Source organism: Mirounga leonina, unplaced genomic scaffold, assembly GCF_011800145.1.
Source record: "Mirounga leonina isolate KUSES-001 unplaced genomic scaffold, KU_Mleo_1.0 Mir_127, whole genome shotgun sequence".
Taxonomy (NCBI): domain Eukaryota; kingdom Metazoa; phylum Chordata; class Mammalia; order Carnivora; family Phocidae; genus Mirounga; species Mirounga leonina.
Genome location: NW_023270316.1, coordinates 59,392,865 through 59,418,719, shown reverse-complemented (window position 1 = coordinate 59,418,719; position 25,855 = coordinate 59,392,865). Strand labels below are relative to the sequence as shown.

Genomic DNA, 25,855 nt, shown 5'->3' with positions numbered 1-25,855 from the left:
GGGAGGCAGAAAACGGGACGAAGCGTTTCCTGCTGTAACGCCCGGGCCGCAGAGCGGCCCAGCGCAGAGCGCGCCGGGAGTCGCGCGCTTCCCGCCCGGGGCTGCTCAGTAGGAACGCTCCCCCGCGCGCTGGGAGAAGCGAGCCCTAGGTCAGCTGGCGGGGCTGCTCCGGTCCCACGTGGGGCCTGCTCTTCAGCCTTCCTTTGGAGGAGAACTCCTTTAGTTTTGTTCTGGAAGGGGAAATGGGCGCAGCTCTTTCAGAGCTAGCAGGATTCCCAGTCGCCTGACAAACGTGGAAACTGTGGGAAGTTCTAAACTGAACCTCCCTCATTCCCTGAGTCCCTTTCTGTCTACTTTACCAGGGCTAAAGGGCTGCTTGCCGAGGGGTTGCTCTTTCAGATGAGTGTTTCCACGTAGACTGGCGAAGGGCCGCAGCCCGCTCCGAAGGCTACTTGTCGACCTCAGCGCCCCGGGCTCGGCGCGGCGCACCGCCAGCCTCCCTGCGCCCGCCCTGCCCCGCTCGCGGAGAAAGCCCGAGGGGGAGTATCTTTCTGCGCGGGTCAGACCTCCATGCCAGAGAGGTCTCCTGACATAATCCTGTCCAGGGGGGCCAAGACGTGCACTAACCAGTGCTTAGCTCTTCAGCTACCGGTCCCATCCCCGTTACCGCCCGCATCTTCCTTGAAACCAACCCCCAACAGCAGAAGCCCTCGCCTCACACCCTCCCTCCTTGGTCCCCGCTTTCCCGACCCTTTCCGGGATCCCACACCCCCACCCCGCTTCTCCCGCCTGTCGGGGCCGAACACAGGCACCACTCCCCACGCCCACCCCGCCACGCCATTTAACCCCTTACAAGTTTCCGCAGCCGAGGGAGCGCTAAACAGAGAATGCTCAACCTCCACATCACACCCCAACCCCACCTCCCACCCTACCCCCACTACCCCTGGGTCCCCTCCTAAAGCAACCTTAAGGGAGGGGATTGTGAAATGAACCAGTGGTGGGCGGAGGTGGAGGACATGCTACTTCTGGATTCTCGAAACTTCGGCAAAGTCTGGGGAACATTTGTGCTCCCCCAGGACGGTTGTCTTCACCTCGAGTGGAGCGCGGGGTGTCCGAGTTCCTTGGCACTAACTGCGAAGAGCCTCTCCCTTTTCCCAGCCCCTTTAAGGACATCTGATCTCAGCCTCAAGCTTTCTCCTCTAGTCTAAAAGCTTCGTCAGCCGCCGAGAGCGACCCCAGGCGAAGCCGGGAAGGGAGAGCGCTAGTGTGGGGTTAACCCAAACCAGGGCGCCCAGAGGTTGGCTGAGGCCCTGCGGGTCGAGGCCCCGCGCAGTTTGCTGGAGGGAGCCCCTAGGGATCCGCACGGGGCATGTGGCCACGCCTGAAGCAGGCGTTCCCTTTTCCAGATCATATTCCCCATAAAATCTAAAGCCAGATGCATCGCTTGGGCAAGTTCCCATTTCACCGCGAAAAGCACAGATTTGTTTCCAAACTGGACTCCAAATCGAGGTTTCTGGTGCGGGTTCCAGTGGAGTACGCAAGGTTGGGCTTTCGATGGCTCAAGGGACTGCCCGGACTGGTAACGTTTTAGGTGCTGCAGTTTTAACCTAGACCAGGAAATGTATCATTTGCGTGTGCGGAGATAGAAAAAAAAAAAAAAAAGGAGGGTGCGTAATAAAGACAACTACGGCTTTCAAAGCCGTGCATGTACTTTTTATTTAAGTGGGGTGGAGAATAGACCAACTTCGTAATTACAGACGCGCAGGTAAGGAAGATAACCTGATGGAACCTCTGTTTCACAACAATAAGTTACAAGAGGAAAAACTTCCAAGAAAGTGAGAACAGTGGCCAGGTATGAAGCCAAAGGGCGAACATAGTGAAAGCAGGCATTTTTTTTTTATCAGTCTGCTGCGTCAAAAACAGCTTCTGATGAGTATTTTTTTTAAGAAATAGCTGGTTCTTTACAAAAGGGTAGCCTAAGGGTCGATAAACCTAAGGGTCTATTTCACCTGTAGCTCTCTTCTCAACATTGTATAAAGAAATTTGGGTAGAGTAGGCCGTCTTTTTTTTTACAGTTAGAACTTTCTGGCATTTGCAGTTGTGGTGAAAAAATAAGGAATAAAAACGAACAACGCTAGTCTGGGATTAACTACTGCCTGTTACCAGCGAAACACTAGCAGGAAACCAAGACTGCCTTCCCAAGGCTCGCCTAAGCGAACTCAGTTTTGCATCTTTTAAAATTACAGCTGTTTTAAAGTCACGTTGGTGAAATGAATAACCAGCAATGCGGGATCTAAACGACGCAAACAAGTACACATTCCCAAGTCTCTCTATTTAAAGAGCGAAAGAGCGCGATGCGAAAGATCCTCTGAACAGCTAGAGATGTAACAGCTGTGGGCTGCACCGTGCAGTAGGTGCCAGGGAGAGAAAGCACAGACCCAACTACTCGTACAGAAAACTGTTTCCACATTCGACTCATTTAGAATCAAATGATTTTTTTTAACACTTGCCAGAACTCACAGATATTGCTACAACAAATGTACCATTAAATAGAATAAAGTTAGTTGTTTATTAGGGTAAGGTGGTGCTTTTCTGGCGTTTGGCATTACATATATGCACTGGAGCGACAGAGAGAGCCTCTAGCAGGCCAGTCTTCTAGGGTTGGGTCACTGCGGGGGTGGGTGGGGAAGCGAGGACGCAATTTGGGACTGGCTGCCATCCCTGAGAGATAATTGTGGGGGATTACCTTCACCTCGTGAAGATATTCTCAAGCCTTCCCTTAACCGAGAAAGTCTGCGGCCGCTAAGGCCGCCCACACGGGCCGCGCCTCATCCAAATCTGCGCAGGCCGCCTTTGTCCCCGCGGTGACTACCGCGAAGGAGGAGGGCGGGAGCAGAGGATGTCACCAAAGTTTTCTGAAATCTTTATACCACGTAGAACTCTGGTTTTTGCAGGGATTCTCGATGCTTATTCAACGTCAGTGGATCAGCAATTCTGTGGGCCTCTGCGGCCTCTGTGCGCACTCGCTCGCCCAGGCCTCTCCCCGGGATCCGCCTCCAAGGGCCAACGCTCGCCTCCACGCCACACTCCTTGGCCTCCGCGTCCCCTCCGCACAGCCCTAATCAGTCTCGAATTTCAACTCCAGACCCAGGCCAAACTTTCCCTTCTGGACTGGCATTCGCTTCTCCCAGGGGGAGGAGGAGCGCTAGGGTTCATGGCAGCCCCCGGACGCCCTCCCGAGACCACCCCCGACCCGGTTTCTGCGCAGCTCTGGCGTCCACTCTCGCCTCCCCACCCCAGACCTTGGCCTCCCACGGCCGCTCTCAGGGAAACCCAGGGAAGCCGCTGCGACTGATGCGCCCGGGTGCTTTCGTTTTACTTTCGCTCCCTCCTCGCCGCAGCTGAAAAGACCGCGGAAGAACAAAGTGGGGGTAAAAGGCACGTGTCCCGACAAAGTGGCGGGGACACCGCGGTTTGGCCCGAAATGGAAGGGGGAAGGAAGGCTAAGGCTCAGGCCTGGACACCCCTGTCATTTGCAGGGGCGGGAAGGACCAGGAGGCCCTGGCTTATTTTCTTCCTGCAAAGAAACGTGGTTTGTAGGTATGGATGCAACAAAATTGGCGCGGAAACGAATTCGCCTTCTTAGGCAGGCTGTGTCTTTCAAATACAGAAGACAAGGCTGAGTAGAAAGGCGGGAAGAGGGGCGGCCTGGACCTTTCACTAAGTTGGAAAAGAGAGGAGGCACGAAAACCATAAGATTAAGAGTGGCTTCCCCCTACCAAACTCTAAGACCCGTCAGGTGTCAGGGGACCAACACGTCATCCAATTTGAAGCGGGTCCGCTCAGCTCCGCGCTTTGGAAACCCAGCAGCCACTATAAAGGTTTGCTTTATTTCTTCTCACCTCCGTCTCTATGGCGAGCGAAGCACACGTTGCTAAATTGATGAACCCATGGCCTAAATTCTCCCCCTTCAAACAAACAAACAAGGCCCAAACTTGGAACGGTTAGTCAAACAGTGGCACACTTATTGCTGCCCCATGTGGCCCGTGCGAAAGCTCTCCTAGGTTTGGACAAGCACAGTGCACCGCCAGGAAGCGCGGCTCGCGGGCGCGGGCCGGTACAGAGGTCCCGCCCCCGCTCCCCTGGTCTGCACTTGAGCCAGAACGAGGCTGAACGCACGGGTCCAGTCTCTCCAAACTCCTCAGAAAATAACATAACCCTTCCAGATTGTTTACCACACTGTCCAGCTGCCCGGAAAGGTCCAACGCATTTCCTGCACTCGTCCTAGCTCAGCCTGGGCTTTCCTCCATCCGTGATCTGATGGGCTAAAATGTTTTACTCCGACTCAGGAAAGTTAAACTGCGATCTAAATAAATTAGCTAGGGAAAAGTCCCATAAGGCGAGAAAGTAAATTACACTCAAACTAGCTACTTGCACTTGGTATTGTTATAAGGCCTTCCTCTCGTATTTACCGCCCTCCTTGTTTACATCGAACTCAGAAACGGAGGCTTTAGGCCGGTAGGGAGCTCAGTTTCATTTCGGGGGTATAGCGGGGCCTATCATTTCATCAGGTTTTGAAGGAAAGTTCCAATGTTTTTGTCACATATCTAACTTCCAGTAACTACTCAAAAACCATATCCCCCCCACTGTGGCTTAGGTCTGCAAACTGCTCGATTCCTAGCTGTCCGGGAAGCGGTAAGTAAACTCTCTCAATGTCTCGTTGCACCTGCGGAGTAGAGAGTGCGTCTCCGCGCGTCCTGAAACTGCCGCACCGCGCTTCCCGCGCTCAGCCGACCAGCTTGAGAGCCGCTGCGAGCCACCTCCGCAAGCCTCAATCCCCCGCCCTCATCCGATCGTGCGGGGGAGGGTGGGGCGGGCATCCCAACGCCAGGAGAAGCGGCCGGGCGAGGGACAAGTCAGGCCCCTGGCTGCGAGGCGAGGCCCGAACGCGCGCACACTTCGCGACCGGGGCGGTGGCGCTCCCGAAGCGGGTGGGTGGGGGGTTGCTGTGGAGGGAGGAAGCGCCGGACCTTTGTGAGCACACCCTAGAGCCGCGGACTAGGGGTCCCCGCCGGGTGGCTAAAACGTGGGTGCCCACGCTGTGCGCGACGCTCGGGCTACAGCCGAAGCCCACGAGCTGGGCGCACAGCTGAGCGAGGCAGCCGCAGCCGCCACGGAGCCTGGCGGGCGGCGCGGAGCACCGGGGAGCTGGTTTTCCTGGGCGGGCACGTGACGGGGTTGGCAGCGCCCTGGCCCGGGCTAGGAGGAGGGGGAAGCGGCGAGCAGGAGGCCGGGGGCGGGCGGACGGCTGGCTTGCTGTGTACTTAGGTCGTGTGCTGGGGCTTTTCTCTCCCAGGAGCCGGCGGAGGGAGGGGGAGGGGCCACCGCTCCGCCTTCTCCTTTTCGCAATGTTGACGCAATCTATAAATAGTGGAACAAAAGGACCAACTTCCTCGGAGCTTTGCTGAAACTGCACAAAAAATCGAGCTGGGGGGTTCCCTGGTCCCTGGCGACGGGGCGGGGAGCGTGGCGCCAGGGGAGGGGGCGGGCGCGGTAGCGCGGGCCCCGCCGAGGGGGGACACCTGGCTGAGGCACAGCTGCCGCCGCACCGCTCCGCGCGAACCCAGGGCTCCGGTCCCTGCGCGGGCTCGAGAGTTCGCCCCGAACCGGGGTCTTCCTCCTCCGCCGTTGACAGGTCAGTTCGTACCGCCCCTTTCTACACTGGGTTTTCTTTTCCCTCCCCCAAGCCTCTACTTTTAGAAGGGAATTGAAGGAAAAAAATAGAACAAGGCGAAGCAGTGACAGCCACCAAATCTGCAACCCCAGCAGTCCACGGCGGGGTGGCCGAGGGGGCTCAAGGAGGCGGTCAGCGCCTGGACCCTCGTCGTACGGCCGGTGCCGGTGTCGCGGCCGGAGACGAAGCCACGCAGGACTAGCGTGCGCCGCCCAAGCGGCAAGGAGAGCGGAGGCGGGAGCGCTGCGGAGGCGCGGGTCGAAGGCTGGCTCCCGGTTGCCGCTCCCGCCTGGGGGCCGACCCCCGGCGGAGACGTGCCAGGTCCAGGAGGCCGCTGAGCGCGCCTCGCCCCCTCCGAGCTCGGACCTGGCGTCTCCGCCTCGTCCTGCGGCTGCTGTGGGAGGGCTGAGCAGAGAAGAGCTGTCGCCACACGCCGCCGCGCACCCTGGCTCCGGTGCCCACGCATCCAGAGCGCCAGGAATTTGGGGGGCAAGGTGGGGTCAGGGGGCAAGTTCTCATTCGGGAGCCCGGGACCTGTGCGCGAGCGCCCGCCGCGCCGCCGTGGCGGTTACTCAGGGTGCGGGGGAGGGGGCGGAGCTGGTGCTGTTGACAGCAGTGCTGGAGCAGGGAGGGCGAAAGTTGGGGAGAAGGGGCGGGGGAGAGGTGGGAGTCGGAACTGGGGGAGGGAGGCGCGCGGGATTCGGCGGCGGGGGGGGCTGGGTCACGTGACGGGCAGACGCCCCCGCTACAGGCTGACTTGGGGTGACGTCACCATCCCCTGACTGCAGGGGGTGGCACTTCCGCTCCCTCCCCCATCTCTTCTGCAGCCTCCTGTAACTGCGGCTGCAGCCATTTCCAAGTGTGGGAGTGGGCGGAGGGTGGACAGGGGTTTTCCTCACTGCCCTAGCCCCTGGCTGCTTCCCCAGCAATCCAGAGTCCCGGGCTTGAACTGGAGTGGGAGTGGTGGCCACCCCCTCCCGACGCGTCCCATTGTGTGAGCGGGAGGCGCTGGGCGGAGGCTGGTGCCGGCCCCCCGCGGCTCCCAGCTCTGTAGGGGGCGGGGCGGCCCCGGAGCAGTCAAGGCCAAGTCCCGCTCGGTCCCCAGAGCGCAGTCCGAGCGCGCGAGGTCCAACACTCTCGACTCCCGGTTGGGAATTTGGCGGCTTTGCCCGCGTTCCCGGGGCGCCGAGTGGCTGCGGGGGGGGAACCCGCTCAGTGGCGCGGGCCTATAGTCCTGTGGGTGTGTGGTAGGAGTCGGTCACCGCTCCAGGGGACGCGATTCCAGCAGTCGTTATAAGCTATTTGGGGAAACTCGGGGTTTTGGTGACTCAGCGCGGTAAGCGCTATTTATAAGTTGATGCGTTACTAGCAGGGCAATACCCTTCACTCAGATACGTCCGCCGAAGGAGGGCAAAGAGCTCGGTTAAGAGATAACTAAAAAACTTTTTTTTTTTTTTTTTTAAGAAAAAAGGTTTGACTCTTAGAGCCTATGCTGTAAGACACAGCAGGTCTCACGAGTATACTAGTCAGAACACGTTTTCTCTCAAAAAGTTGGAACATCTTCCAGGGTAGATGGAGAAGTTTAGGGACACGTAGTGAGGGTAGACTGTTCTGGTGCTGCGTGAACCAGGAGCAATAATACAGATATATGACCCAGCAGCCCTCCTAGCAGGTTACAAGATACCAGAACTGCATTTTTACAGGATTCCTTAAATAATAGACCTAACACATTGCGGTGGCTAGGCATAAAATAAAGGAAAATTGGATGATGTTGAAAATTCCTATACAATATTCTGTAACAGGAAGGTGTGTGTTGTATTTACCATCAAAACTGCTGACAAATATAAATTACACGTTTACCATCCAATTTCTTCCCAGAAAGTACTGTAAAAATGTATATTGCAGCCTGGAGTTTTACAGTGTGTAAGTGCTGCAGAAACAATTATCAGTCCTTGCTTGTTTTACAGGCTTTATGGGTTTTATTTTTTTCTTTTCTTCCATCCCCCCACTCGCCCCCACCCCAGTTCGGAAATCCAGGGGGTAAATGCTAAAAAAGAGCCAACAGTTCATACCCAGCTTGCCTAGCCACCCCCCAGTTTTTTGTAGGTAGCAAGATCTGAGGTGTTTCATGAAAGAAAAAAGGTGGTCTCCTGGATGGCCAGTTAGGCCAGCTAGGAAAGGAAGGGGCTTCCTAACCTGAGAGAATGAAGCAGAATGTATAAAGGCCTGGAACTACAGAGAGAAGTACAGGACAAGAAGGGAATAAAGACAGATGAGAAAGGAAGCCGGACAGAAGGCCAGAGGAGTCTGACCTTTATCCTGAGAGCTACAAGTTTTTAACCTTTTTGTAGACACAAAGCCTTTTGAGAACCTATGGGAAGCACTGTGGCCTCTCCAGAAAAATGTACCTATAGACCTATACTACAGTTTTGCATACATTTTCAAGGGGTTTGTGAGTAAAGCACTATTGGGCCTCAGGATTAAACCTATAGGAAAGGGAGAACCAAGAAAGGATTTTTTAATGGAAATGCATGGTCAGGTGTGAAAAGATTAGAGGTCTTTGAAAAGATTACATTGGCTGGGGTCCTGGAGACTTGAAGATGGAATGTAAAACACCCTGTAATCTAAGTAAGAATGGACTGGGACCACTGCTGTGTGCCTAATGACAGTGGGAATAGAGAGAAGAGGGAATCAAGAGAAGTAATTAAAATGAATTGAAATGGGAAACTGATTGGTTGTATGGGGCAAGGGCAGGAGATCCCTAGGTTTCTGGTCCAGTGTGTGGACTGGGATGGGGAGTGGGCCTTAGGTCCAGGAGGAGGAACCCTCTTTTGTCCCTGTGGAATTTGAGCTATCAGGGAACTGGCCCAGGAGGGTTGGAAGTAAAGTCTGGCTCTCTGGAGTCAATAAAATGTAGATGGTAACTGAAGTCATGGGAATGTATAAGATGAACCAGAAAGTGTGCAAAGTGAGAAGAGGTCTGAGAAGAGAACCCTGGGGAAAGCCCACATTTAGGGGAAGGGGAGGAGCCAGAGGAAACTTTCAAGGGCACTGATGAGTGACTAAAGACTGAATGGTGTCCTTAGTGTATAACTTTGGTCAGTAAATCCTGCTTCCTTGATAAAGAATGAAAATATGTTGCAGATTTAGTCCCTTCATAAGATTGAAAAGTCTATATTCTTTCGGGGGTGGGGGGGCACCTTTCCAAAGATTTTAATTCAGAAGAGAGATGAGGGCAGGAGATGATTAAATCTTGCTTTCCCCTCTTTTTTGAAACTAGGGATACCTAGGGGAGAAGAAAAGGAGAAATAGACTCAAGCTCTTTTCCCTGCTCAGACACTAAGCCTTCAAGGAAAAGGAGTTTAGATAAGTCCTCATTATGGTATTTTTTTGGTTCCTGATGGCACTTTAAAAGCATACTTAATCACCAACAATTAGAACTAGGAGGTGCTAAGGTCTCAGTCTGGCTAAGAAAACAAGAAAAAGTGGAGGGAAAGCGTTTTCTTTTGCTTCCTCCATCTCCTTCCTACTTGTTACAGCTAACCTGAGCTAGAACTAGTCCCTACAAACATGGACTCAAGTACATAACAAACCACCCCAGAACTTATTCATTACTTTACTTGAATATGCAATCTGGGTAGGGCTCTGCAAGGATAGTTTGTTTCTAATCCACTTGGCCTCATCTGGGGCAGCCCATAGGCTGGAGGCTGGCATCATCCAAAGGCTTAGGCTTGTTCACTTACATGTCTAGTGATTAGTACTCACTGATGACTGGGACCTTAGCTGGGACAATCAGGTCAGAATACCTACACAATGACCTCTCCTTATGGTTTGGGCTTTCTCACAACGGGGTTGCTGGGTTCCAAGTGTCCCAAGACTGAGAGACAGGTAAAGCTGTATCATTAGAAGTCATGCAGCATCATATCCATCACATTTGATTCGTTAGAGAAAAATCACTAATGCCATACATATTCTAGAGAGGGGAATTACACTCATTTTTTAATGGAAGGAGCATCAAAGAATTTGCAATGTGTTTAAAATTATCACACGAATTAACTTCAGATAAATAGATTCATAAACAATATATTGTATATTAAAAATGTTTAAACATAAGAAACCAAACATCCTCTTTTGATATCAGAATGAGATACAAAAACTCAAACATTCCATTGTTACAGCAAAACTAATTCTAAACCAATCCAAATAGGCCGTTTGTCTCATAATCTTTCCTTCTTCTTCTCTCTCCTGACCATTCTCCCCACTCCAGGTCAGGCCTCCTATACACAGATACCCCTCTCTCCCAAACCAGGTAGGATCCTCACTGTGGCTATACCTCTAAAGCGATAATCAGGTCCTAAAAGTTTTTCCCTGAATTATCCCTGACTTTGTACCTTACCAGATCATTGGGAAGGCCATCAGTGACATGTCTTTACTTCTCAGAGTTAAAAAGCAAAATGCTATAGGGGGATTATTCCAATATATAATTTTATAACAAATTCATTTTACATAATTAAAACAAAATGACATTTCTTTAAAAGGGCTATATGTTTTTAGATATCAGAATCTTGACTTAGGCTTGTTTATTCTTAAAACTCAGTGATTCTAAAAGGGATGGTTGAGATTTTAGGTATTTTATAAGAATTTTTATGTTGCCTTGAAGGTGATATACCACTTGATTATTATAATACAAAATTTAAATGACCCTTCTTCCATGTTTATAATGCACATTGCATTATGTTTCTTTAAAACCAGTACACAGAATTATTTGGTTGGTAAAAAGGCTCAAGAGGTATCTTAGGAACTGAAAATACTACCTTTCTTTGAGTAATCACAATAAAACAATCTTTTCTTATAACCTAGTATCTTTTTAAATTCTCCTAAACTGATATTATTATAATTTATACATCTTTGATGTTCTCTTAAAAGATTTATGACTTAGAAATAGTGCTTTCTTGGCTTAGAAATAGAGTTTTATTTATTTTTATTTTTTTTAATGACTATTTATTCATTTGAGAGAGAGAGAGCGCGTGCGCGCACACGCACAAGCAGGGGGAGGGGCAGGGGAAGAGGCAGAGGGAGAGGAAGAGGGAGAAGCAGACTCCCTGCTGAGCGGGGAGCCTGAGACAGGGGACTCCATCCCAGGACCTGGAGATCATGACCTGAGCCGAAGGCAGACACCTAACCATCTGAGCCACCCAGGTGCCCCAGAAATAGAATTTTGATAATTCATACTCTCCTAAAGCCTGTCTAATACCTCTACACATTTTGGTCATTTTGCATAATTGTTTATAGTTATACTGAGTCAAAATGATACTGTGAATCCATAGTATGGAATACAAGTTTAAAAATAAGTATATCTAAATAATGAGCAAACATAGATTTATGAACCCTTTGTTTTGTGTATTTCTTAATGATTTTAAAGAAGCACATGTGTTTTAAAAAACAAAATGAATTAAGTATATCTTTGTTTTTAAAGGTTCTTATCAGCAATGATTAAAAAAAAAATTGACACAGGGCGCCTGGGTGGCTCAGTTGGTTAAGCGACTGCCTTCGGCTCAGGTCATGATCCTGGAGTCCCGGGATCGAGTCCCGCATAGGGCTCCCTGCTCGGCAGGGAGCCTGCTTCTCCCTCTGACCCTCCCGCCTCTCGTGTGCTCTCTGTCTCTCTCATTCTCTCTGTCTCAAATAAATAAATAAAATCTTTAAAAAAAAAAAAAAATTGACACAGTATTCGCATTAAGCTAATAGACTTTGTTATCAGGCCCCAAACTATTCCTAATTCTGTGGCTTCATAGCTACCATGGAGGCAGCCCAAAGGAGCTTAAGTAAACACTTTTAAATTATGTAATGAAGTTCTGAGGGAGGAACAGCCCCAACCAAACTGTATAGTACTATACTATATTACCTTTCTGGGGTCTTAAAAATGTCCAGATCTTTGATACAGTAGTTCTACTTCCAGGAACCAACCCTAAAGAAATAAATAGGAAGTCAAAGATTTATATATATTCACTACAGTTATCTATACAGAGGAAACAATCTGAATATTCAACAGTAAAGGAGTGGTTAAATGAGCCATGGTGCATCAATCATATGGAATAATATGTGATAACTAAAAGTACTTAATGCCACAGAAAAATATTAATAGTAATTTAATGTACAGTTAAATTTTTTAGGTTATAAGACTATTTCTCATTTATTTGAAAATGCACTTTTTTTTTTTAAAGATTTTATTTATTTGACAGAGAGACAGCGAGAGCAGGAACACAAGCAGGGGGAGTGGGAGAGGGAGAAGCAGGCTTCCCACTGAGCAGGAAGCCCGATGTGGGACTCGATCCCAGGACCCTGGGATCATGACCTGAGCCGAAGGCAGACGCTTAAGGACTGAGCCACCCAGGCACCCTGAAAATGCACTTATTTATATGCATAGAAAAAGGATGGGGAAAAATATATCAAAGTGTGTTATATGTGGTTATAGTAATTTTACTTTTTCTTTTTTAAAATGAGCACATATTGAGCGCCTGGGTGGCTCAGTCGTGAAGCATCTGCCTTCAGCCCAGGTCATGATCCCAGGGTCCTGGGATCAAGCCCCACATCGGGCTCCCCGCTTGGCTGAGAGCCTGCTTCTCCCTCTCCCTCTGCCTGCCGCTCCCCCTGCTTGTGCTTGCTATCTCTCTGTCAAATAAATAAATAAAACCTTTTAAAAAAAATAAAATAAAAATTTTAAAAATGAGCACAAATTATTTTAACAAAAAAATCACTAAAATTAAAAGATCTCCTCCCAAATATGTAAATCAAATGACATATGTTTACATTCTTACAACTCTAGGATATTTAATAAAGTAACACATCATATTAGTTACTCTTTATAAGTACTTTTTCATTTTGTATACTTATAACAATATCTACCAATGAGTAATCTCTGCTTTCTAAAATTAAATTAGATAAGGTATAGGCAAGTAGACAGTATTCTGTGAATGGTATAATCTGAGAGGTAACCTTGGTGGAAAAGCTGATTTAAGAAAAATTTAGCATAGTCAAAATCCATCTGTAAAGCTATAATGGCTGGATCTATTTTATAAGTTTTCTAACAGTATGTTTAAAATTTTTTATTTTAAATTGTGGCAAAAAACACATAGCATAAAATTTACCATCTTAACCATTTTTAAATGTACTAAGTATATTCACATTGTGTATAGTAGTGTTTTTATAAAAATAATAAATGTTCATAAAAATAATACAGGTTTACTTATAAATAGTTTAAACAATATAGAAAGTTACAGGAATGTTTTAAAATCTCGGATTCCAGATTTTACCATCAATTTTAAATGAACATCATGGTAGGCATTTCTATGCATTTATACAAATAAGATAATCTTATTTAAGATCAGAAAATGTACATTACATTTGAGTTAAAAGTATTAAGTTTAAAATTATTTTAATTTGGTAGTGGTAGGATAAACTGAAGGAATTGCTGAACTTTCAGAAAAATGTTTCTTTACTACAAAAGATCTTATTTCCTAAAATACCTGAAGTTTAAAAAAGAGTTTGGAGCCTTTTTAAATCTATGTTTCAAATTTAGAAATACTAGCAGACTCTGCTATGAAAAATGTATTTTTACATCATTATTTTTACAAAGTCAAGGTTTTAATGTTTATTTGTTTTATAATCCTAATTTCTTTGATCACTTGGTCTTGGTCTGTATCTTAATCCAGTGCTCACAACATAGCTTGATTCTCAATATCCTAGTTATTAATTTTGATTGATCAGTTATCTGTTCTTCACTGTTTTGTTTGTGGTTTTGGTTTTGGTTTTTGTTTTCTCCTCTACATGTATCCATGGATGCTGTGTTTGCCTTTTTCATCAATTCTCAAATGACACTTATTTAGATGTAATAGTTTGGGGTCATGCTGGCTTTGCCTCAAAACCGTACAGACGTTTTTCCTTTGTTTTCTGGCTTTGAATATTGCTTAGAGGAAGTCTACGGCCAGCATGATTTCCTCCCTCTTGATAAGTTATTTAGTTTTCTGCCTGGAGTTCTGAGAAGTTTTTCCTTCATTCTCTATGGTTAGTTGCTTAACCAGGATATGCCTCAATACTAAATATTATGTGTCCATTATTTTTCTGCAGGTTCAGGTCTTTCATTATTTGGTGGAAATTCTCATCTGTTACATCTTTCTGTGCTTTTTCTGATTCATTTGTTGTATTATGTACTCAGGGAGACGAATCAGGTTTATTATGTTATCTTTGTCTCACTTACATGATTTTTGTATTGATTCTGCAGTTACTTTGGTCTACTTCTCTCCTACATTCACCACAATTTATTAAATTCATTTCTCAGCTGGAATTTATTGAGTGCCAGCACCAGTGGTAAATAAGATCATATTCCTGCCTTGATGAAGCTTTTAGTTAGGGATAGGGGAGGGAGAAATAAATAAACTTGTAACAGTGTCAGGTAGGAATAAGAAGAACAACCAGCTAAGAAACTAGAAGGATGGGGGAAGGAATTGTGCATTTTAGATGGAATGTGAGAGCAGGCCTCTCTCTGTAAAATGACACCTGAGAAGAGATCTGAATTAAGTGAGGGGGTAAGCCAGGGAAAGACCTGGGCAATCCAGATGCAGAAAAGAGCAAATACAAAGGTCCTGTAGTGGGAAAGTGGTGTGTGTTCAAGACAGAATTATTAAAGCCAAATGAGTAACCAGAAAGTGGTGAGAGATGAGACTAGAGAAGTGGATAGGCCAGATCACAAAAGGGGTTGTGAGGAGGCTGAATTTTGTTCTAAATGTGATGAGAAGGAGGGAGATGATGTATGCTTCAGAGGAGTAATTCAGGTTGCTGCTAAGTATTTCAATAACAATAACTGAGTATAAAGAATCAGTCAGATAGGTGCTGTAGAACTGAAAATGCAAAAAAGGAGCACTAAAATAAGAGAGTAACTTCAGGAAGCAGCCACTACCCCTGATACTAGATAAACACAAGGAAGACCTGAAGTTTTTAGAACCCAGAAGCTAGAAGGGGAGACGCTGGAACCCTGGCCTCAGAAGACAGGTTGCTGCCCATTTGCTGCTGATACCTCTGACAGGGTATGTTCAGTATGTTGGGGCTGGTTCTAGGGAATGGAAAATAGCTGAAATTTGGAGCTGAGTGCCACTGTGACAGTGAAGGTCCATAACTGGGGCAACCCTGACGTGTGCAGAAAGCCAACAAGAAGGAGCAGGTTCTTTTCCCCTCTCTTCTTGACTTTCAGTCTTTCTCTAACACACCTTATTAAGAGAATGCAGCAAGGATTCAGCTGGCAAAATAGAAACGTAGTTTGCAGAGTCCCATCCTAGCATCACAAAATGTATGAGTGTGGAAGGATTTATTATTAAGAGATAACAGGGGCACCTGAGTGGCTCAGTTGGTTAAGCGACTGCCTTCGGCTCAGGTCATGATCCTGGAGTCCCAGGATCGAGTCCCGCATCGGGCTCACTGCTCAGCAGGGAGTCTGCTTCTCCCTCTGATCCTCCTCCTTCTCATGCTCTCTGTCTCTCACTCTCTCTCTCTCTCAAATAAGTAAATAAAATCTTTAAAAAAAAAAGAGATAACAGCTTAGTAACCAGCACAGAAAGGAATTAAGGATGACTTCTAGATTTCTGTCTTGAGCAATGGGATGAAAGTAATGTCATTTATTGACCTAGGGGAAGACCTGGAGAAAAGTAAATTGAGGGGGAGAAGAAAATTACAAGATTGGTTTTGAATGTGTTAACTTTGAAGTCCTTGCTAGACATCTGAGTGCGGTTCCTAGGTAGGCAGTTGAGCATGAGTTCAGAGTTCAACAGAGATATGAGGGATAGAATACAAATTTTAGGAGTCCCAAGAACATCTGCAACATTAAAAAAGGAAAAAAAAAAACAACTTGATGAGATGACCCAAGGGAAAACAAATGTTGATGGAGAAGGAAAAAAGGGGTGAGGAATATGCCTGGGGTCCCAAACATTTGAGAAGAGAAAAATGATGTGGCAAGAAGTTAATCAGTGATTTCAACAAGCCCAGTTTAGGTGGGACTGTGGAAACGGTAATCCTAAATGGAATAGACTGAAGGGAAAATGTAAGGCGAGGAAGTGGAAACTGCAAGCACAGTCTTTAAAAAGTTTTATTATAAAGGGGAGTAGAAAAATGAGCTCACTCAGTAAGTAGAGGGGGAAGGGAGGTGATGATATATTTAGAATGGGAAATATTACAGTGTATTTACAGGTTAGAATAATCCAGTAAAGAGAGAGAAAATGAGAATGATGCAGGAAATGGAGGAAATAATCACAGGAACACAATCCTTGAGTTTACAAGAAAACATAGAATGGGGGCACAGGTAAGGGGCATGCCTTATTTAAAAGAAGGGATAGCTGATCCTTTATAAAGGAAGTATAAGTATAGATGAAGAGAGGTTGGTAGATAGGGTGTAAGAAAGATGAGTTTTTCTTGTGACAGCTTCTATTTATCAATAAAACAAGAGTTTGGGGTGACGAGTGGGGAGATGTGAGAGACTTAGGAGAAGAGACAAGGTGTAATCATCTAGGAGAATAGAAGAATGGATTGACTAGGGGAGTGTGCTGGGATTGCCAGTCTTCCCTTTTGTTGAGAATTTGATTTCCAGCCATCTTGATATTCCAAAGTATTGGTTTTGAAATAATAGTATTATTTTGGTCTTCATTGATTAGGTTGTAGACATTCTTTGTTTTTAAAGGAATTTTTACTGTTGTTTGTTTTTCCTGTATTGTAAGGTATTTGGAGTGGAAGACTTTGTGGTCTGCCTTTACTCCCCCATCTTTATCTGGAAGTCTAGAATAATGTTTTTAAATAGATTGCAATTCATATTTTTTCAGCTCACCCTATACATGGGAATTTAAGAGTAAGATGTCACAGTACTATTATATATTATTATAATAGCCACCATTTACTGAAGGCCTGTGTGCAATGCATGCTAAGAGACCTTACATACATGATCTCTAACACTTATCACAAGCCTACAAGGTAAGTGCTGTTGACAGTTATTTCCACAAGAAACCTTTTTTACTAGTTATGTCAGATCACAGAATCTTACCTGAAGCTCACAGCTGACCAAAATAAACAAGCACAAATTTTTCTGTCTTGTGTGTTTTTAAAAAATTAGCACATAAGAGACTCTTCTTTTTGAAATACAAAATAATAGTTTGCAAAAGTGCACCACACAAACTAAGAGCAATTTTAGGGACAGCTTTTTGACACTGTACTATATCATTAAACCCTTGGTGGGAGAGGTGCTACTTAACTGACAGATTCAAGGAACTTGGTAAATTGAGGTGCCCTTACTCTAACCATCTTCATCATCCACGAACATATTGAGAGCCTGCTATATTAAAATCATTACTAAATTATATTAAATCTTTATAATTTTACAACTTATAGGAGATGTATCAGCATTTGTTTTGGAAACTCCATAATTTGAATTTAAATAATATAAACTTTCCTATTGGTCAACAATATTTATATTCATGTGATGACACTGAAAACATATCATTGAAACATAAACATATATCTATGACAAGTAATGGATTTTTTTCTGATTATAAAATTAGTACATGTAAGTGAAGAAAATTCTGAAGATATGTTTAAATAAGTAAAGAAAACATCTTTTTTAAAGGACAGCAGGAAAAAAATAACGAATAATTCTTTTATTTACAGGCAACTGACTTGAGTTTGAGATATTTCCATGTAGTTTTTAAGCTTATGAAGTTTAAACTACTTGAGTACACTGCCTTTTTTCATAACAATGTATCAGAAATGTTTCCTCAAGTTATTTAAAAGTCCTCAAAAACATTTTCAATGGCTGCATAATGTTCCTTGAGTATTTCCTTAAGTGCTCATTTAAGCTATTTTCCTTAGTTTCTTATAAGTAGTATTGCTATGAACTTTTTTATGCTTAAATCTGTTTTAGCATTTCAGATTATTTCCTAAGTTAGGACAAATTCCTAGAAATCAGCTTAAAAGGCCAATATTTTTCAGGTTCTTCATCTGGTAAAAATTTTGCTGTAAAAAAATCTTTTCATTTTCTACATACTCATACTGAAAATAAAGCTAAGGAGAAAAATTTATGTGGACTACCTTTTAAAATTGAGACTAACATTTAAGTTTAGGTTCAGTGTTTTGGTTTTGGTTTTAATATCTTACCTTTAGGGAGAAATCCACTCTTCAAAATATTTACTTGTTTTTGTCAGGTTCAAAACTTACACTTAATTTGAGGATGTAAGTTTAAATATATACTTATTTCAGCCTAAGGTATCATCATCTCTTTTTTCCTATTTTCAGATATGCTCACCCAACAGTGTTGCCTCCTGACTCATCATCAGTTTAATCTCACATGTACACCACTAATTCATGGTACAGATGTACACATTCATCTGTGGATGGAAACCTAAATAAAATTGCAGGCCAAGGTCATTTCCAAACTAAGCAAACTTGGCACAAGAGTTTTAAGAGTGCCTAAATTAATACTACAAAACAGTTCTATCATTCTAGACTGAAATACAGAGCATATGAACAAAGCAGTTTCACCTAATTCTAAAATTAATTTAGACTGATGATGGAATTGCAAAACATGAGAAAATATCCAGAAGAAATCTAGTCTAAGTAAATAAAGGATTACTGTTTTTAGTAGCTATCATTTATTCATTCACTCATCAAATACTTACTGATTGGTGTGTCAAACACTTGCTAGGTGCTGGAGTCAACCAAAAAAAGATATAGGCCTGTCCTGCTGGAAGATATATTCTAGTGGAAAAGACAGACAAAAGCAAATGAATAAATGAATAGTCCTAAGCTGTAATCTAGGCACGTCCACTACCAGTATTACTTAAGTGAGACAAAGAAATGATTTGGGTTCTACACCAAGAGTTTTTAAAGTTGTATTATTGAATAAGAAAAAAGTTAAAGATTTAGAATTATTAGGAAATATAGATATGTCCACATATAGATACCTCTACAGATCTTTTATGATTAGTCATTATCATCCCCTTATGCCCTGTACTCCCCACCCCCCTCCTGCCAAAAGAAAGGATAGATTAGGATATCTAGACTTTGGCTTTCCCTTCATTACTCTCTGGACTCTGGCCTGACCCAATCTCTGCTGTGGCATGTTATAGTAGAAAATAAAACATTCCAAATTCGGGGAGTAAGAAAACCTCAGTTTTAGCAAGTGACAGTGCTAAAGGGATTGAAATCTTAGATGAGACACTTCATTTCCCAGAGTATCAGTTTCCTTTGCAAAATGATGGATTTTGACTAAATGATCTCTAAAAATCACTTTAGGTTCTAAAATTCACTATCTATGCATCTTTCTGTTAAACATCTCTTCCATTATGCTATTTATATTGGGGATGAAGAGGAATAAGATCGATTCCTGTTTAATAGGGATAAAGGATTTATAGTTTTTAATGACCATTCTTTCATGTTATTGAATATTTTGTAAAACATGTTTTTAACATCTGCACAGCATTCCAACATATGGATATACCAAAATGTATCTATCCATGCCCTCATTCTAAAGATTTTTTTCCCAATTTCTGCAGTATTGTAAAGGATATTTTTTAAGATTTTATTTATTTATTTGACAGAGAGAGAGAGAACACAAGCAGGGGAGCAGGAAAGGGAGAAGCAGGCCCCCTGCTGAGTAGGGAGCCTGATGCACGACTCAATCCCAGGACCCTGAGATCATGACCTGAGCTGAAGGCAGACGTTTAACTGACTGAGCCACCCAGGCGCCCCAAGAATATTTTAGAATCTCTATTTGTCTACTTGTACTCAAAATACTACTACAGGCTTTCTTTTTTGTTTTATTCCATTTGCTTGGGAAAAAAAATCACTATGATTCTTTCTTACCTACTCCAGCCTCTACATGGCTTTCTATTAATATAAAAACTCCACTTTGGACAATGTGATAGAGGCTGCCCTTTCTCCTCTCTAAAACAGTATCATCCCAGAGTAAGGTCCATATTTCTGCAGCTTCCTGCTGTAAAAGAATTTGAAGTAAAGCCAATTCCATGCCTGCACCAAATCTGGATAATGTATATTTTAGCTTTAACCAAAGTTGAAATCCATGAGATTAAAACCCCAACAGCAGACAAATAGCTATACCAAAAATGTGATTTAGTGTGTTAATTACAACAAAGATAACTATGACTTTGGTGATTTTGCCATGATCCTGAACTTGCTATAATATTAGCTATTACTACATTGAAACATTAAGAGCAGAAATATACAATTAGGAAAAATAAAATTTAAGGTTTTAACTACTAAATTCAGTGAACAACTATATAATCAACTATTTCGTTTTTTACTTTTTTTTTGCAATATGCTATATTATTTCAATAGATATCATGTTCTGCATTAGCATTGGTACTTTTCCACCCATGAGTAAAGAAATCAGGTGACGCCTACTTTAAAATTACCCTAAAAAATATGAGTTAAACACCTTTTCAACTTAGAAGTTTTTATTTAGGAAAAGAATGGAACTTCTGTTGTGCCTCTTTGATTATGAATTGGTGCAAGTTAAATATCTTTTTTAAAAAAACTTCCAAGATACTATTAAGGACCTCTATAGAATCAGTTTGGAATCCAAAGGAACACTCACATTAACAATTATTTCTACCAATAGCTTCATAACTACTGACATATCAATTATGTCAATTGACATTATATCAATATTATAGTAGAATTTTAGTGAAAGGATCTTTGAGGTCACATAATCCAACTCTCATCTTACAGATAAGGAAAGTAAAAACCAGAAAATTTGTATTACTCATAGCAGTAAGCTTGGAGTGGGCAGAGGCAGATGAGGGATCCTAACACTCTCTTTCATCCTAATGCATACCAGAGGGTATTAGGTTATAAGTACAGTAGGTAGCTAACAGATGAACAAATCTAAGAAAGATATCTGATTTGTATCCTAAGTATACACATTCCCCTTAAGATTCTTGTTGGATGATCCATTCCACCTCAATCTGTTAGCACAGATACAAAATTATACAAATTGATGCTTGTGTGCAATAAAACCCAGGAGAGTAGTTGGAGTTAGTTTGGCAGAACTACATTGTTGCATAACTCCTGGGATGAAGATTGATGTATATCCATATGTATACATACCTGTAGCTTCTTAATGCTGCTTCAGGAAATGCCATTTACATACATTACAATGTAAATAGTGCCCAATGGAGTTGTGCATCATAGGGACACTGCAAATATAAGTTTTTATTTTAAATTAATTAGGGTAGGCTAATTGCCATACAGATCAACCCCAAAATGTATAATGGCTCAAATCATATTTGCTATAATCAAGTTTCTTGCTAAAATAAACAAATAGTTCAGTACTTAGTTTCCAAGGTGTTCTAGTACCTAAGCTTTCAATACCAAACTTCAGTACCAAACTTCTCCTGTGGGGTCTTGTCTATTCCAGCCCATTAGAAGGGGAGTTTTTTTAGGAGACTCAAAAGTAGTGCAATAACTGCCATTCTTATTCCATTGGCTCTAACTCGGTCACATGCCCACACCTGCCTGCAAGGGAGACTGGGAATAAGTTTATCTGTGTGGCCAAAAAGAAATGAGAACATGGATTTGGATGTTTAACTAAGAGTCATTGCTCACTTGGGTGCTCTCTCTCTCTCTCTCTCTCTCTCTCTCCACACACACATACCCACACAAACCCTGAAGTGGACACCAAAAGATAAACTCACATTATTAGGCTTCAAATAGAACAAATAAAGGGGCTTTTATTTAAGAATTGCATTCACCTCTACCCTTTCCCTCCTTCAGGTTGGGACTGTTAATTAATGCATAACAATAACCAATAGATAACTGACATCTGAAAAGGAGGATAAAAAGCAAATTTTTGTAAGTATTACCCTTGTGTGTGTGTGTGTGTGTGTGTGTACACGTGCATGCATGTGTTTCAGGGACACAAGACCACCAAGTTCCCCTTTTTAACTACACTATTAGTAAATGATGAAAAATATTCAGCTTTTTACACAACAAAGATAGCAATTCCACAAATGAAGGCAGCAGTAAAGTTAGTGGTTTTATTTCCTTTGGATAAGTTGTCATTATAATCCTCAAACTGTTCTCAATCACTCAGTTTTTTTGTTGTTGTTGTTGTTTTAAAGATTTTTTTTTTCTTTTTAATTTGACAGAGAGAGACACAGCGAGAGAGGGAACACAAGCAGGGGGGGTGGGAGAGGGAGAAGCAGACTCCCTGCTGAGCAGGGAGCCCGATGCGGGGCTCGATCCCAGGACCCTGGGATCATGACCTGAGCCGAAGGCAGACGCTTAACCATCTGAGCCACCCAGGTGCCCCAATCACTCAGTTTTTAATAGAAGCACTGCATGGTTGCACTTCTCAAATCATAAACAGGAAGTGTAATATATAAATGTCAGTAAAACTAGAACTCAATTCTATGGCTTGATATTTTCATTTTAATGTCTGATTTTGTATGTACTTCAAATGATTACATGAAGGCAAATAGTAATATTACCTGGTAAGTTTTCTTTGGCAACCTAACACTTTGGGTTTTGGGGGAAATATTTAGAGTAACCCATGTGTTGTAGATTTTCACAGAGGAAGAAAGGGGAATGATCCAGAAACTGCTATTAGTTTGGCATCCTTAGAAACTGCTTTTTTATATATGTTGCCCAACTTTATTAATGCCAGAAGATAGTGTAGATGGAGAAAGAAGCCAGAGAGTGCATGACTCTTAATCTATTTAAAAATACATTATAGAAAATAGTCTTAGACTTTGTATATTCTTATTCTGACACCTCAGCAATTCCTCGAATGTGTTCTACTACATTAATTCCTTCATGAGACAACTAAGGAGTAGCTTAAGTACTGCAAAAATCAGGATATTATCTCTGTTTCCTCTCTGAAGAAATTAGGGGTCTTTTGAGGATTGGTGATATTTTCTACATAATACTATTTCAGTTTCTTTGCTACATGGACATCTCTATGGAAATTACAAGAAGAGATTCAGTGCTCACTTCAGCAGCACATATACTAAAACTGGAACAACACAGAGAACATTAGCATGGCCCCCACGTAAGGATGACACGCAAATTCATGAAGTGTTCCATAACAAAAAAAAAAGAAGAAGAGATTCAAATTGACTAGTCTAGAACTTTTATATTACATTAAATATGTCTGGAGAAATGTACCAACATATAGATACTTCTATAACTTTAAAATGTTTTTTTCTTTAGGAAATAGTTTCTTATTTTGTTCTTAAACTGAGCACTGAAGGAACAATTTTACTCAAAGTTACATAATATAGGAGGGAAATAGCAAAAAATAGAACCTATCACAATGATCCAGAGAATGTCATAAAAGGTAGCCTGCCCATCTATTGAGCACCTAGCTTTCTACAGCACGTGAGGCACTGCTGAGCAACATATACAATATATAAAATTTGAGGGTTTCTAATTTTTAATTTTTTTAAAGATTTATTTATTTTAGAGAGAGAGAGCGCGCATGAGCGCAAGCAGGGGGAGGGACAAAGGGAAAGGGGGAGGGAGAGAATCTCAAGCAGACTCCCTGCTGAGCATGGAGCATGATGCTGGGCTCAATCTCAAGACCCTGAAATCATAACCTGAGCCAAAATCAAGAGTCGAATACTCAAGTGACTGAACTACCCAAGTCCCAAGAATTTAAGGTATTTTCATTGAAAATACAGCATATGTAAAAAGGATTTGGGAATGTTTGAAAAGTAACATAATAAGAATATATTAATCAAATGCAAACTATAAATAACTGCTAAGGGGAAGTGGAAAATGAAGTGATTTAAAACTAGATTGATAACGGATAGAAGTTACTGGAATAGGCAAATTTTATATCAATTTTTTAAAGTGGTGATGGATTTTGATTGCCAGAGAGAAAAGATAACCATTCATTCACTTATCAAAGATTTATTGAGTGCTCACTATGTGCCATGTGCTAGACACTGTTCAAGGCACTAGAGATATGGTAATACACAAAACCATTGCAGAGCAGGAACAGATATTTCATTGCCCAGGAGGCATGATAATTTGATAGGAACAGAAAACACAAATGTGAGAGTAGAGAGAAATGAAATAGAAAGGAAAAGAACTAGTAATGGGCTTATAGTGGAAGGCCTTAAATACTAGGATGTTTCTAAATGGGAGAAAGATGTTTGGTGTGAATTGAACTTCTTTGGTCACTGCAGTCAGAATAGACTGCCTTTTTTTTCCCTTCCATCAGTTCTCCTAGCCTCTTAGATAACTTTATAGTAACCAGAATAAAACAAAATAAATACTGCATATAGAAAGATTCACAGCTGAAGTATGTGGAAAGCAAAAAGGAAAGAATAGGTAGCAAAAGTTGAATTTTATGTCTCCTTTTATCTTTCCAATGGCTATTATATATTATCAATCCCTTTCTAGCAGCAGTCTCCCATTCAGTATTTGTGATTCAATTCCTGAAGGTTCTGCTCTTCTTCTTTGCTTCTAGGTAGAATCACTGAAAGGAAAGGAGATTCCATTTAAATTCCCTTTTTCGAGTCAATCCTGTTCCTTATTCACCTAGCAATACTTCTCTATAGAGTGTGTGATGAAAAGTATTTTATGTTTTGTGTGGGATGGTGGGGAAAGGGGTAAGACAAGATGGGCACTAAGGAGAATACCAAGAGGCTGTAATTCAATATATTATAAGAGCCTAGAATACAAACTTGACAATTAAGAGCTTGGATTAAATGGGCAGTTTAAAAAATGAAAAGAGACATATCTGAAGTATACAATAAAGAACAACTATAAAAAGTAACAAGTTTAACCCCTGTTTACCTATGGGAGGATAAGAAAATAAGGAAATGAATGTAAGTTTTTAAGCCAAGAAATTTGAAAGAAATAGCTTGAAGGAAAAAATGAACTTAATGTCAGATCTAAATGAGATGTCTCCAGAAGATAGAGGACTCAGACTTTCTTGATAAGCTACTGGACCTGTTGATGTACACATGTAAGTCGGCACCATATAGAAATTGATTGAAACTCTATGGACTAATGAGGAAATACAATGAAGATGATCAAATGGCTATGTATGAACTTTGACTGTAAGATTAGGTATCAATTTCAAAGAAGGTAATCTAGCTTTGGAACTCTTTCCTTCAGGTCAGACAAAGCTGTCCTTTATTAAACATCATCTCTTCATTTTGACTGAGCCCTTAGTAAGTGAGAATAACAAAATAAATGAATAAAATTGAAAGACTTATTTTTTTCTGGATTATCTCACTGGAAGTTCTGGATTTTTTTTTTAAAAAAAAGATTTATTTAGGGGGGCGCCTGGGTGGCTCAGTTGGTTGGGCGACTGCCTTCGGCTCAGGTCATGATCCTGGAGTCCCGGGATCGAGTCCCGCATCGGGCTCCCTGCTTGGCAGGGAGTCTGCTTCTCCCTCTGACCCTCCTCCCTCTCATGCTCTCTGTCTCTCATTCTCTCTCTCTCAAATGAATGAATAACATCTTTAAAAAAAAAAAAAAAAGATTTATTTAGGGCACCTGGGTGGCTCAGTCATTAAGCGTCTGCCTTCAGCTCAGGTCATGATCCCAGGGTCCTGGGATCAAGCCTCACATCGGGTTCCCCGCTCAGCGGGAAGCCTGCTTCTCCCTCTCCCACTCCCCTTGCTTGTGTTCCCTCTCTCGCTGTCTCTCTCTCTGTGTCAAATAAATAAATAAAATCTTTTTTAAAAATTTAAAAATTCAAAAAGATTTATTTATTTATTCATTTATTTATTTGAGAGAGCACATGTGCAAGCGGGGGCACAGGGGTGGGCAGAGGGAGAGAGAGAATCTCAAGCAGACTCCCTGCTGAGTGGCGAACCTGATGCAGGGCTCCATCTCAGGATCCCAAGATCATGACCTAAGACAAAACCAAGAGTCAGACACTTAACCAACTGATCCATCCAGGCACCCCTGAAAGTTTTGAATTTTTAACTGAATGTCCTCCTAGCCAATTTATACAAATTATGTGTCTTAAGATACAACAAGCAAAATAAATATCTGCAACTTTTCTTTGACTGTATACCTATATATAAAGGCTACGGCTTAAAAAATACAGAA

General features: G+C 42.9%; 1 long non-coding RNA gene and 1 other non-coding gene across 2 annotated transcripts in view; one reads left to right on the top strand and one right to left on the bottom strand.

The window, feature by feature from the left end:
- Positions 1 to 25,855, bottom strand: part of LOC118009462 — a 78,671-nt gene that overhangs the window by 31,201 nt on the left and 21,615 nt on the right. Inside the window, exons 4-6 of the long non-coding RNA XR_004678939.1 lie at positions 20,891 to 20,979; positions 18,442 to 18,520; positions 11,640 to 11,702 (exon numbers count right to left, since the gene is read on the bottom strand). This is a non-coding gene — a long non-coding RNA (uncharacterized LOC118009462). The remainder of the gene's footprint in view (positions 1 to 11,639; positions 11,703 to 18,441; positions 18,521 to 20,890; positions 20,980 to 25,855) is intronic.
- LOC118009765 lies at positions 22,767 to 22,873 on the top strand. Its single transcript, XR_004679032.1, has one exon. It is a non-coding gene; the product is annotated as a U6 spliceosomal RNA (small nuclear RNA).